Source organism: Nicotiana tomentosiformis, chromosome 3 (assembly GCF_000390325.3).
Source record: "Nicotiana tomentosiformis chromosome 3, ASM39032v3, whole genome shotgun sequence".
Classification (NCBI taxonomy): domain Eukaryota; kingdom Viridiplantae; phylum Streptophyta; class Magnoliopsida; order Solanales; family Solanaceae; genus Nicotiana; species Nicotiana tomentosiformis.
The window spans coordinates 95,142,044-95,153,785 of record NC_090814.1 but is presented as its reverse complement, the minus strand read 5'-3'; the positions used below and the strand labels follow the sequence as shown (position 1 = coordinate 95,153,785).

Genomic DNA, 11,742 nt, shown 5'->3' with positions numbered 1-11,742 from the left:
ATACCCAGTTAGGCCAAGGAATCCTCTAAGTGCATTTACTGAGGTTGGCCTAGGCCACTCGACCATGGCTTGAATCTCACCAGGATCAGTGGACATACTAGTCGTAGTGATAACATGGCTCGGGTACTCTACCTTAGATTGCCCAAATGAACATTTCGATTTTTTAGCAAAAATATTATTTTCAAGTGCTTCAAATGATCATGCAGGGCCTAGCTATAGATAAGAATATCGTCAAATAATACCAATACAAACTTCCTGAGATAAGGTTGGAATATTAGGTTCATCAAAGCTTGGAATGTGGCAGGTGCATTATTTAGTCCAAGTGGCATAACTCGGAACTCATAATGTCCCATGTGAGTCCTAAAAGTTGTTTTATAGACATCCTCTGCCTTCATTCTGATGTGATGATAACTAGCTCTCAAATCTAATTTGGAGAAAATCACCAAACCATGCAATTCATCTAAGAGATCATCAACAATAGGTATGGGATATTTGTCTTTGATGGTGATGTCATTTAGACCCATATAGTCCACACAAACCTCCAGTTCCCATCCTTTTTCTTCATTAATAAAGCTGGTGAGGAGAAGGGAGATTGACTCTGTTGAATAGTTCTCATGGTTAGCATCTATGTCACCTGCTTCTCTAACTCTTCCTTCTGGTAGTAATTATACCTATACGAGACTCAAGAAAATTGGTGCAGCCCCAGGCTTTAAGGGAATAGTGTGATCAAGTGTTCTAATAGGTGGTAAAGTCTTGGGTTCTGCAAAGATATCTTCATCGTCCTTCAATATTTCTCGGATAGATTCTTCTGGTTCCTTTGGTTCAGGTGATTGATCCACACTTATCAAAAATAAATGAGCCATGATTGTCTGTCCTTTCCCCAGTAACCTTCCCATAGAGCTACTGCTAATCATGTTGAGGCTACCTTCTTATAGAATTGCATGAAGCACGATTTTATTTCCTTTCCTCCCAATGGTCACACATTTCTTCTCATGATCACACTTGGTAGGATTTTACTTTTTCATACAATAATTGCCCAGAACAATGTCACAACCCCCAACTTTATGATTCTGAGATCCTCCTGGAATGGTTTACCCTGCATCTTCTAAAGGAATCCAACACAATTGAAGTTACATAAGACGTAGTTACCATCTGCAACGGTTACTCTCATAGGGATACAACATGTTGGAACATAACTGGTCTTTTTGACAGCATGTTCATCAATGAAGTTTTGGGTTGCTCCTGAATCCACTAATACAGCGAGACTCCTATTTTTGGCTACTCTTTTAATCAGAATAGAATTTAGTCCTATGTTACTACTCGAGAGTGAACTCAAGCAGATGGCTTCCTGCATTTCCTGCTCAATCTCACATTCAATGATGAGTTCCTGTGGATTATTGCTTTCATCTATAACTTCCTCAATTTCCCCAACCATGCAGTTCAATTGCTTTGGTTTACACTGGTGACCTGGAGTGTATTTCTCGCTACACTTAAAACACAAGTAGTTATTCTACTGGTACTCATATACTTCAGGGGTTAACCTGAAAGTATTGGATCTGTTAATTGGCACTGTTATAGTTTTCTAAGTCACTGATCCTCCTGTAGCTGGAGACGACCTAACCGAAATTGGAACTACAATCGAAACTAATAACGAAAATTAATATAATTAAAAGACAACTCCAACTAAACCTCCATTGCTAAGCTAGGAATCTATAGATGAATAAGAAAAGGAGAAGAATTAGAAGGAGAAGGAGTAAGGGTTGAGAAAGAGGAAGTGAGAAAGAGTGAAAAAGAGAGGAAGATTACCATAATTTTCGTGAATGTAGTTCTCTCCCATTTGTTAGTTATGTAACTAAATTTGAGAGAGGTTAGCTGATAACATTTGGGCCCTTGATACTCAGTTATTCTTCTCTAATCTCAGCCGTCCATTTGGTAATTAAATAACTAATTCCTTACCTCCGGTTTCGAACCCCGTTGATTACATTTAGATTACAGCTCATGACATACTCTTTTTTTCTTGTTTGGGGCCAAAGAATAGAATGTCAGATCAATGAAACTGGGCGCCATTACTTGACTTAAAGGAACTATACAAACATTGGCATTAAAGTTAGATTATCCTCCAGAGCAACTAAATTTACCAGGAAAAAGTAAAACTATCCAAATATCCCTCTAGAGTCTAGACCAATAAATCTCAAATTACAAAGGTGAGCAGAAAGACAAGGTCTAAAAAGGGCAATAAAAGAGATGTTTTTAACACTAAACTTAGCATGGGTATGGTATTACCTTTATTGGGAGCGCTCTACCCCTACAATGTGGAATTTTTCGAAGCAAATTTTGATATAATCGGATCCCAAAGCGGGTACCAATCATCGGATGAGAAACCAAATGCAAAACACATAAGTTACCCCCTAAACTATAGGTCAAATCCCTGTTACACACTTTTTGCGGACGAAAATCAACTTACACGTTCAACATTTTTAAAGTGTGTATGAGAGGCACCGCTTTTGACCAGGTATATTACACGCAAAAAGGAGCGCCTGAAAAGGTGAAAAATGTGTGTCTATAGCTTTATGTCAAAAGTTCAGATTTAATAAAGTCGATCCTATGGTCCAAATTTATTTATTTTTATTTTTATTTTTCTTTTGTTTTCACGTCCAATCCCTCCATGACCAGCGAACCCCTCTTGTTCTCTTCCAACTCTATTGTCTCATTTCACTGAATAATTCTAATAGTAAAATACCTACAAAAAATTCAGTATTAATTTCAGTCCAAGAAAATTCTATTAATTTTAGTCCATGGCCTCACTTTAACATATAATTAGCAAATATTTGAAGACCCAGTTAAGAAAAAATGCTGCAAATACACTTCCCATCCATCGGAATCTCTAAAAATGCTAAAAATTTAAACTTTTCCGGTTCACCTCTTTCAGTTGGCATACTAGCAAACAACTGGAGACCCAATTCGAAAAAAAATGCTATCAATTAGACTTCTTCATTGATAGCCTCTGAGTAACGTATGAGCAAAACACCCAGTTCAGAATATACAAAAATGGCAGAGAGCTTAGAGATTTAGTACACCAAAACCTAGAAGATCAACTCGAACTAAAAAGTTTCAGGCAAGGAAGGGTCGTTACTGGCCTTTTGTTTTCCGATGACGAGATTATTTTCTTGCGATGATTAATGTCAGGGCGATGTATTGAAGGTGGTGCTTTGGATGGGACCTTTCTATTTTATTTTGATTATGTCTATGGCGGCAGTCATGAAAGTGGTATTGGTGCCAGTCATAGAGGAGGAAGCCGAAGGTATGATAGTTTGAAGAAGATAAGAGGCGTGGGGAGGGAGAGGGTGTTTTCTATATTTGCTTTTAAATATTAAGTATTTTCTTTTTTTACTTGAATTAGGACACATGTCACTACCTTATTGGTGCGTGACAACACATATGTTTTGAAGAATTGGTCAAGAAAAAATGGTATGTCTTAGACACATTTTGAAAAGATTAAGTGTGTAAGATAAATTTCGTGGTCATAAAGTGTGTAAGAGGGATTTGATCTATAGTTTAGGGGCTAACTTATGTATTTTGCCGAAATCAAAAGAGAAAACTAAATTTAGCATCATGGGCTAAATGTCTAGTTCGACCAAGTCAGAGTTTGAACTATCCAGTTTAACATAGCTACTCAACCGACAACTGGTTTTGAACCTTCATGGAAATTACGGGTAAAGTCCAAGAAGGGCTAAAAATTATGGTTCAAGCATACCATTGGAGGGCTAAATTTATATGAAAATTTTACCTCTTATAGCAAACTATTACACCCTATTTATTATAAATCAAAATAATTTCAAAATATAATTATTTATAGCTATTTATTTTCTATTTTATAGCAAAATAGGTATTTATTTTAACCATTGAGGCGTGAAATACTTTCATTATCTCTCTCTTCCTTCTCTCTCTATCAGCAAGATTTTCAATCTCTCTCTTATCCCTCAAATCTGGCCATAGTCATGAACCTCCAACTTCGGCTGAAGAAACGAATATATACCAAACTCTGCCTCTTGAGAAAAAGGAGAAGTAATACATACTAGTACTCCTAATAGAAGCAAAAGGAGAGAAAGACGAAGAAGCAACAACAGAAAAAGATGAAAAATCAAGCAAACCTCATCGCCGATCCACAAGAGAAGCACTCGTCAACACATTCTCTGAAATCACTTTTGCTTTCAAACCCGAAGCCCTTTTCTTCCTCGAAAGCCATAACTTCGATTTGGATTTCGCCGGCTCTATTTTCTATTCTTCTTTGCTTTTTAGTCGCATACAATGATACAAATACATTATATTCTGTACAAATACACTGTATTTTTGTATAAATACATTATTTGTTCACCTGTATGTATGTATTCTGAAGGTCTGTACTTTTTGAATACAACTGAATATCACTGTGTTTTGTGATTTTTTGTTGTTTGAATATAGTCGAATTGAATACGGTGAATTCAATACAATGTATAATAGTGAATAATGAATATCTGTGAATTGAATACAATGTATACAGTTGAATTGAATAGATCGGTATACACCTTATTTCTCGATTACCTCAATGTATTTATAAATACAGCCGCGCGAATACATGGAATACAACACAGTAGCAGCAAATTATTTTTAGAATTGATTTTGTTGAGTTAATTGACCCTCTTCCCGTTATTAAACAACTGAATTCTACAGCGAATACAGTCGCATACAACTGGAATCCCATATTTTTTTTTTAAATTCGCAAGCTGATCCTAGGTAATCGTTGTTGTTCATTGGATTCCGGAGGTTCTAAATTTGCTCCTGAATATTAAGGATAATTACATTCTTGAAAGGATCAAGGGCTCTACCCTCTCGCATAAAGTCTTATGCTCTTATCGTCAACCTTCGTGGCTTTTTGCTCGTTTGGTCTCGCTATTTCATTCATGGTTCTCTCTTTCAAGCTTCTTTCCATCCTGGGGATTTCTTCTCATTCCGTCCGTTCTGCTAGGTGGAGCATGATACTTCACGAAGTTTGATTTGCGGTCGGGGTATTATCAAGTGCGTATTGCCGAGGGTGAACATATTTCTTTTCTCTTGTGTTGGCTTTGGAAGTTCCTGTTGTACATCCCTGCCCGATCATTTTCTTCTGATTATCTGTTTTTAGCCAAACTACTAGCTTCTGGGAGGAGGGTTATAGACTCATTCAGGTTGAGACGGACTCCTTGGTTTCTATACAGAAGCTGCACAATGGTTGGGCCTGAGGATCCACATTTCAATATTATCCTGAGAATCAGAGAGCTAATAAGAAGGGATTGGAGGTGTGAATTGAGATCATTTCCCCTATAGATCCACCTTTCTTCAAAATAAAGATATATCAACTAAAAGAAAGCTAAATCGAATTGGAATAGGATAAAGAACGCACGAAGGATCAGAGAGAAAGAGGATTCTAAAAGCGAAAAGCCTAGAAGACTAGATTGTCAGACTCGGAGGTAGCAGTAAGATCTCTGTCTCTAGAGCAAGCATGAGGGTTTTCTAAAAGTCTCCTCTCATTACTTATGGATAAAGCTCTTAAGCTTAAACTTTTATGAACTAAAAGATCTTCCCATTCTAAATAAGAATGAGAGTCTTTCAACTAGATGTGCTCCTTTGGCTGGGTTTGAGAGAGAGAGAGCATGAGATAGTTGGTCTAATAATTAGTCCAACTTCCTTGTATCTGAAAGCGATGACAGGATGTTAGGTCTAGTAAGGAGACTTTTTGAATAATTTACTTTCGTTCGCCATTCCCACCCGGGAATCACTTCACTCCACCGCCTCGTCAGTCTTCTTGCATCTTTTTTAGTTTTGAAAATCGACTAAGCGTTGCGCCAAGCCTACTTGTGAAGAGAAGAGTCGTCGGGCTATTGTAGAGTGAGTTTTTTGGGGGAGAATCACTCGGCGCGGGTAGCTCTTATTCCAAGAACTGGCGATATTCCCTTAACTACAGATTCAATAGCACCGGTTATGAACCCCAAAACCGCGATTTCCGCTATTGTATTCATGAATGCCGTAGCGAAAATACAGCAAATATAGTCGCGTAACAACTGAATAATAGTTATAGAAAGTAATTATATATATGATAGCTATAAGAAGTTAATGACCACTCGACAATAGTGATTTTTGAAAATTTCTCAATTTATATTGGAAGATGGACTAAGTCCAAGATCTACACTCAAACGATGGGTTGAGCCCGCATCACCATGTAAAGGAGGAGTTATTGTATTTGATAAGGTCAAACTGAGATTTTAAAGCTACAAAGATCAGTTTATAACTATTTCTTGTAAATCATGATGATAAGAAACCGCTGAACATGCCAACGGTTAATCCTACATGATTTAGGACATGTAGAAATACTATAGAAATTTTAAGGAACACGTTTAGGATGGTGGTCTGTCAGCCCAAGAGTAGTCCCGTCACAAGAAATAGAATAAAGACTTGTATATTAACACATTACACAATCTAAACTATTTCAGTACATTTATCTCTTGCTACTTAAGATCTTTAATTATCAATTAAATTCAGTTACGTTTACGTAAACAAGAATTAGCACGGATAAATTTCGTAGCTAAATAAAATCCCCTTGTTAATCCTATTTAGACAGGGATTATCATTAGCCCCAGGAGCTATTTAGCACGAATTAGCGACGAGTTCAATTTGTGTTTTTCTAGTAGTGATACGAGCCCATTAGGCTTAAGGATGAATTTAGCTGTCCATTTGCTTCATAGTTTGGCCTACTTGGAAATTTTCACAAGCAAAATGTATAATAGTTTCCTCTTATTCTTTACAGAGAGGGCAGTCACCATCATCGTGCACAAGTTAGACCTTGGTCGGCACCAAATCAAGCAAAAAACTACCTAAAACTATCAACTACTTTTTCAATCCTGGGCTTGACTAATGTATCTTCTATAACCACTTCACTCTACTTAGGTACCAGCACTAACTTGTCTTACGTCAAATTAAAAGTCTTATGAAGCTAGATTTTCTAAATTTCACACTTGCTCTGACGCTAACGTATAAGTTAGTTTGAAAATGAATTCTGCAAAAATAAAACACAAACAAAAGTAGGACAATTAAAATATTCCGAGCCCAACAAATTATTGTGTTTCTTTAAGAATTGAATCCCTTCATTATTGTCCAAGGTTATTAGATTAATTCCTCAAAAATATTCAAATTTATGTTAGGGACCGTTTGGAAAATCCACAAATTTCAATACACAAATTATTATTGGGAAATTATTGATTTAACCGCGAATTTTACTAATAATTACTCACGAATAATATTGGAAAAAGAAAAATAAATAACGAAAATTTGGTCCAAAAAATTTATCGATCAATCAAATTCGAAGCTAAACAACGACGGTGGCGCGATACTTGCTTTCTTCTCAACTCTTTAAAAGCTAGAAGAAATACTTCTATATTGATAGAAACTAAGGGTCCACCAAACTTATATAGAGAACCAGGTTCTCTATTAGTTCCCACAGAACACACACACAACTGTAAGTAAATAACACAATAGAGTTTTACGTGAAAAACTTCCAGCTCACGAGATTAAAAGCCACGACCTACCCTTGTAAGATTTCAACTTCGCTACTGAGCAAACTTTAGATTACAAACTATTGTAACCTAGGAATTAACCTCTTAATTCATCACTAACTTGTAATAACTCTATTACAAGCCCCTTTGTAATAACTCTATTACAAAGCTTACAACTCGACTAACTCTAGCCAAGACACAAACACATGGTTTATCATTTTACAAAGGTTTCCTACACAATGCTTCTAACTAAGCTAAGTAGGAATTACAAGTAAATCACTTTGACAAAGGTGCTACACAACTAAGGACATATGATGACTCAATGCAGGAAACTGGTCTTTCGTTATATTGCTCTTTGTTCTTGACGCCTCGAATGTCATTAGCAGGTTGGCAATACACTTGAGAGAGAGCTTGATGATTTCTGGAATGTGCGAGTGTTATGTTTTGCCTTTGCTTCTTGTTAATATTACATAAGTGACATCACTTGAATGATGCAAGCATGTTTGGTACAAAGGCATTCCCCATAAAGTGACTGCTCCACTATTTGCACTGTTGCGTGTGCGTAGATGAACAGTTGCAGTCACGTTACAAGTGTGGGGAGTTGACTGGTACTGTTAGTAAGGGAACTGATGTCGATCTGTTCTCTCTGTGGTTTCTTGGACTTTGAATGTTGGAACATGTCCCAAACTTGAGACTTGTTGATCTTGAGCACTCAGAGGATGTAGAGCAGGTTCTCCATCTGATTCTCAACAATAAGTTTGTTAAATCATCAAAACATAGTAAGACACATAACTTATCATTAGGGGTGTACAAATAAAACCGACAAACTGCACCAACCCGATAATCCGAGTCAAATCGAGAAAAAAAATCCGACTATGGTTTGGTTTGATTGGTTTGGTGTTGGAAAAAAAATCCGACGATATTTGATTTTGTTTGGTTTTAACTTAAAAATGTCAAACCGAAGCCAAACCAATTTTGGTTTGATTTTTTTAGTTAAAACCAAACCAAACCAAATAACATCAGATTTTTTTTTCCAACACCAAACCAATCAAACCAAACCATAGTCGGGTTTTTTTTCTCAGTTTGACTCAGATTATCTGGTTGGTGTGGTTTGTCAGTTTTAGAATTATTTTATAGATTAAAATATTAATATAATATAATTTTTAAATATTTATTTAAATTTTTCAAGATCTTTGTTTATTAATATTAATAATTTAATAATAGGCTAGAGTTAATTGTAGCCCACTCCTGTAGAATAACAAAATAAGTCCAATCCCAAAGAAAATTACACCCTAAATCCCCAATGTCATAAATTGTACGACTAAATCCCTAATGTCATTTGTTGTGCGTTCATTTCATGAAAGTAACCAGCCTTCAAATTCAAGGTTTGTTCAAGTCGTCATCGACAACCTCTGTTCAGGTTAAGTTCAAGCTTTGTTCAAGTCGTCATTGTCAGCCTCCATTTAAGACAAGTTCATCATCTTGATTTCAGGTATTATCGGTGACGTTTTAATCTATTTTTCAACCTTATAAAGAAAGAAAGTGGGAAAGAAAGAAAACTAGAACTTCTGTATTGCATTGCAAATAAATTAGTTTGTGTTCCTCTATTTCTTTTATTGTTTATTACAGACTTTTGCTTTGTAACTTGACCTTTGACAAAATTATTCAGTTTTCACTGCTTCTTCTACTGTTAGCTTATAAACTTTTATTGGGTCAATTTTGACAAATCTCGAATTAATTAAATTTTAAAATTTAATACCTTTAGCTAAAACGAAGTTGTGATTTAACATTTTAGTTCAAATTATGTGCAGAACTCTCTTTTCGGATGGATTCTGGAAAGGATATGGAGGTGATTGTCAACAATCCTTCGACTATGCCAGTGGTGTCTCAACAACAAGGTAAAGACACTCCTCATCGACGTACTCCTCCTAAAAAATAAAAAAGAACAACTCCCCGAGAACCTTCTGAATCTAGAAAGATTGGTAGAGAGACGTCTGAGATTTGGGATCATTTCACCAAATTTATTGGTAAATGAGGTAAATGTATGGCAAAATGCAATTATTGTCCTAAAACCTTTGTTGCCGCTAGCAAGAATGGGACTATTTCGTTGTGGAATCATTTAAATGTGATATGTCATAAATCCCCTTTTAAATTCGCCGATAAGAGGCAATCATTATTAAAGCCTATTAAAGAAGGATTGCTAGGAGGTGACTCGGGTTCTACTGAAAGGGTAGTGTATAATGTGGATGATATTAGAAGGGCCATTGCCGAATTTATAATTATTGACGAGCAACCATTTAGAGTAGTTGAAGGAGAAGGATTTAAGAGATTAATGGCCAAGGCCTTGCCTAATTTTCAATTACATTCTTATGTAACTGTTGCTAGACATTGTTTGAGGTTTTATCAGGAAAAAAAAACTTAAAAATCTTATCAAGAACCAACGTGTATGCCTCACTAGTAACACATGGACATCACTCCAAAACTTGACTTATATGGTTGTCATTGCACATTGGATTGATGATCAATGGAATATACAAAAGAAAATTCTAAACTTTTTTCCAACACTAGATCACAAAGGTGAGACTATTGCGAAGGGAATTGAAGCATGCTTATTTGATTGGGGCATTGAGAATTTGTTTATAGTGAACTTAGATAATGCAAGTGCTAATGATGCTACCATTAAGCATTTGAAGGTGTGTATTGATGATTGAAAAGGGGTAATACTGCCATTACGCATTATCTTCGATTCGTAATGAATATCGTTATTTTTGTGTATTACTTAATATTAAATATGTTAATTGTTTCTTTTATTTCAGAATATCTAGACTCACCTTTGAGGATTGATTAGATGGATAGTTAACTATAATTTTCTCCTGGACTATTTTTGGAATCATGACTACTTAAAGGTAATTAAAAGAGGTTCTATTAGTTTCTTTACTTTTGTCTATAACATTTCTGTTGAGCCTGAAGTATTTGATTATATACAAATATTTCAGGTATTACAAAAGATTATCCCAAGGAAAAGGATGGAACTGCAATGAATCTCCCAAAGATTGGAATTTGGGTCATTATGCCTTTACTAACATTCTGGAACATGCTCCTCTGGATTAAGATGCCCAACTTCTTAGAGTTTAATATATTCTCTTTTGGTTTATTTTCTATAATCTTGGCTATAGTGTCTACTCTTGAAATGTTGGTGATAATTCATATGTAGAGTGCAATATAATTTGCAGTTTATCTTTTTGGCAGTCTATGACTCTTGGTTGTAACTATTTACAAATATTTCAGGTAATTCTATAACTCTTGGCTATAATTCTATGACTCTTGGTTATAATTCTATGACTCTTGAATCCTTTTTAGCATTGAGATTGTAACACAAAATGGATGATCACATTCACATATTATCTCCTGAAGAATATTGCACAAGATCTTTAATGTTGTAGGCTTGCTTCGTTTTCTTCCGGTATAGAATGGACAATGATAAACTTTACCTGAAATCATTTCCTTGCCATAACCTTCCTTTAATCTTTGATACCAATTATCATTGTATTCTTCTATCTCCGATGAAATTTTTCAAGAAAGCCTAAGCCCAACAATAGAATAGGATAATCCTTCAAAACATGCAAAATTGAATGTGTAAAATGATGCTGCTTACAAGCATATGTGAACGATTACTTCCAGCAAATTCAAGAAAAGATTGAAGTACCAAGAGATTTACTCATTCCTTTGAACCATTTGCTAAATTCTTACGCCTTAAAGTTATGCATAAATACTTCCATCATCTTTAAGAAAATATAGAAGTGCATTAGATATTTAGTCATTCCTTACAACTTAAACCATTGGTGTGAGCAAAGGCTCAAAAGAAAGGTACTAAAGAAATATTTTGGAGTATAAGTTTATCGGAAAAAACTCGAAAAATCCAAAAACCCCGAGAAACCCGAGGAAAATCGAGATTGAAAAATCCGACTTTTGTTGGTTTGGTTTGATCTATAGATTTAAAAACCCGATATAGTTGATTTGATTTGGTTTTGATTAAAAACGAACAAATCCGGTCCATGTATACCCCTAATTATCATATATATATATATATATATATATATATATATATATATATATATATATATATATAAGCACAAAAAATTTTCTTTTCCTATTCAATGAGGGACAAAGTTCCTTT

The 11,742-nt window shown here is 35.3% G+C and overlaps 1 long non-coding RNA gene across 1 annotated transcript; it reads left to right on the top strand.

Moving 5' to 3' along the window:
* Positions 1-8,838: 8,838 nt before the first annotated feature.
* LOC104102218 (uncharacterized) lies at positions 8,839-10,883 on the top strand. Its single transcript, XR_687624.4, has 4 exons — positions 8,839-9,057; positions 9,377-9,463; positions 10,382-10,471; positions 10,562-10,883. It is a non-coding gene; the product is annotated as an uncharacterized lncRNA (long non-coding RNA).
* The last annotated feature ends 859 nt before the right edge of the window (positions 10,884-11,742 follow it).